The 2,919-nt window shown below is 36.0% G+C and overlaps 1 non-coding gene across 1 annotated transcript; it reads right to left on the bottom strand.

Moving 5' to 3' along the window:
• Window positions 1-1,699: 1,699 nt before the first annotated feature.
• Window positions 1,700-1,806, bottom strand: LOC137225650 (U6 spliceosomal RNA). Its single transcript, XR_010943956.1, has one exon. It is a non-coding gene; the product is annotated as a U6 spliceosomal RNA (small nuclear RNA).
• Window positions 1,807-2,919: the final 1,113 nt, after the last annotated feature.

Raw genomic sequence — 2,919 nt, 5'->3', positions numbered from 1 at the left:
CAGCCCATCCATTGCTTAATGTAAGTGTTATAAATTGCTCTAAAGTTCCATAAAGCATAATAAACATAAATCAATATTTCTTGGTTAAAAACTTAGAAATGCTGATCCAGCCCAGATTAGTTATAGATGTCTTAAACCCATCCTGTCCCTTGGTTATTTTATTTTACCAGAAGCCACTTCTGGACTCAAGAATGCCTCTCTTTTTGTTTTCCTCTCTGACCTTAGTCACACAGACACTTTCCGTGACACATCAGGACAGATTGTGGGGAAGTTATCATTCAGCAGCCTTAGAAAAGCCCCATTCTTTTTCCTTCTGGCCTCTGATCCTGGCAACTTTGGAAGAGTGACGTGACAGTCTCAGACAAATTTAGACCACAGGCCAGCAATATGTCAAGCTCGTCTGAGGCAAATTCCAGTTTGTCATGGGAAAAAAAATGTTCATTTTCTTCTGAGATTCCATGAATTAAGCCAAAGCCCACTTCTTTCCTTCTGGCTTGCAAATGTAGCATCTGATCTAAATGGAACACCTGCAGACTGCTTCATGACAAAACTGACCCGATTGAATTTCCGCTCTCCTTGGAATTTTTAATATGATTATATGCTGTACCCTTGGATATAAAAGCACATCCCGCTCCTGGAAATGACAGCTTGCCCCTACAGCCAACTGATGCTATTTATGTGGCATTGTTGTTATTTATTCTCATCTCAAAAGGAATGATTGAATGGCTTTGTGGTTTCTCCCAAGAAACTGTGGAGCTATATAGTACGAAATCTGCAAGCTCAGGTGATCATCTTTCTTGAGGAGATTTTCACAGGAAGCGCTTTGGAAATTGCAAGAAAATGTTGATAGGACATTAGACAAAGTGGTTTTATTAGGCTTATTGACTGAAAGCTCACTTTTCATGCGAATTGTGACCCAGTGTGCTTAGAGGACAGACTGTCTTCTCCTCCAGACCTCATCCCCCTCCAGCCAAAAGCAATGCTCTTTCCACCCACTCCCAGGATACCTGAAAGCAGGTATGTGTATCATGGGAATGAGAGTAAGGAGAATTAGATGGACCTTCCACTTGCTCCAGTCTGAAAAACTGCTATTAGCCTTTCATTCCTTTGGATTCTGAAAACTGTTTGATCAATAGAAAAAGAAATATAAATGACCTCTAAATACGTAAAAAGATGCCAAACTGGTCTCATAATAAGGGCAATATAAATTAAAAATATACTCAGATAGAATTTTTTACTAATGAGATTAGCAATACCAAAATTTAACACATTTTTTTTGGTGACCCCTTGAACAAACAGGAATCCTCTTAGCATTGTTGGTGGGTGCCGTCCTGATGGAGGAGAATTAGGAAGAGCTATCAAACTTATAAGTGCAATTACCCTTTGGTTTTAGCAATCCCAATCTTGGGAACTGATCCTTCAGTAAAAATTGCACATATGAATGAAAAGTATATACAGTTATACATTGAAAAACTCTAAATATCACAACTTCAAAACAACTCAAGTTCCATCAATAAGGGACTGGTTAAATTAACTATGAGATATTCACCCAATGGAATATTATACAGCAGTATAAAAGAATGGGGAAGCTCATTATATACCGATATGGAAATATCTCTAGGTTGTATCTTTTTTTTAATCATCTTTATTAGAGTATAATTGCTTTACAATGGTGTGTCAATTTCTGCTTTATAACAAAAAAACTATGGAACGCTTCACGAATTTGCATGTCATCCTTGCGCAGGGGCCATGCTAATCTTCTCTGTATCATTCCAATTTTAGCATATGTGCTGCCCAAGTGTGCACTAGGTTGAATCTTTAAATGGATAAATGAAGACACAGAGCAGTTCATATATAGCAATATATGTTTAGATGGAAAAAGGGAATCAGAATTCATCTTTATTCTTGCTTGGTATTTGCATAAAGATATATTGAAAGGATACTTAAGAAATTAATAACAGTGGTTACCTGTGGAAAGGAACAAGATGGATGGGGTCAGGGAAAGGAATAAGAATTATCAGTGTTTACTGCTTTTGTTTTTGAACCATGTGTAACCTACTAAATTTTTTTAGAGACAGTATATTTATGTATTTAAGTATTTATTTTGTAAAGCATTTTTTATTGTGGTAAAATATATACAGCTTAAAATCTGCCACTTTCACTATTTTTAAGCATACAATTCAGTGGCATTAATTGCATTCACAATATTGTGCAACCCTCAGTATTGTCAACTTCCAGAACATTTTCATCACCCCAAACAGAAACTCTTAACAATTAAGCAGTAACTTTCCAGTCTCCCTTCCCCTAGCCTCTAGTTACCTCAAGTCTTCTTTCTGTCTCTATGACTTTGCCTATTCTAGAAATTTCATATCAGTGGAATCATATAATATTTGTCTTTTTGTGTCCAGTTTATTTCACTTAGCATGATGTCTTCAAGGTTTATGCATGTTGTACCATGTATCAGAACTTCATTTCTTTTTATGACTGAATAATATTCCACTATATGCATAAAACACATTTTCTTATCCATTCATCTGTTGGTGGATACTAAGGTTGTTTCTTCCGTTTGTCTATTATGATTAATGCTGTAATGAACATTAGAGTAAAAATATCTGTTTGAGTCCTTGCTTTCAACTCTTTTGGCTATACACCTAAGAGTGGAATTGTTAAGTTATTTGGTAATTCTGAGTTTAACTTTTCAAGAAACCACTAAACTGTTTGCCACCGTGGCTGCACCTTTTACATTCCACCAGCACCGTACAAGGATTCCAATTTCTCTACACTGTCGCTAACGCTTGTTATTTTCCATTATTTTGATTGTAGCCATGGTAGTAAGTGCGAAACTGTATCTCATTGTGGTTCGACCTGCTCAGAAATTTTAAATTAATGAGAAGACTGTCATAAATATCTTTTATTAAA

The sequence above is a fragment of the Pseudorca crassidens genome, chromosome 5 (genome assembly GCF_039906515.1).
Source record: "Pseudorca crassidens isolate mPseCra1 chromosome 5, mPseCra1.hap1, whole genome shotgun sequence".
NCBI classification, from domain to species: Eukaryota; Metazoa; Chordata; class Mammalia; order Artiodactyla; family Delphinidae; genus Pseudorca; species Pseudorca crassidens.
The sequence above is the reverse complement of the archived record's forward strand: the minus strand, read 5'-3'. Positions and strand labels throughout refer to the sequence as shown.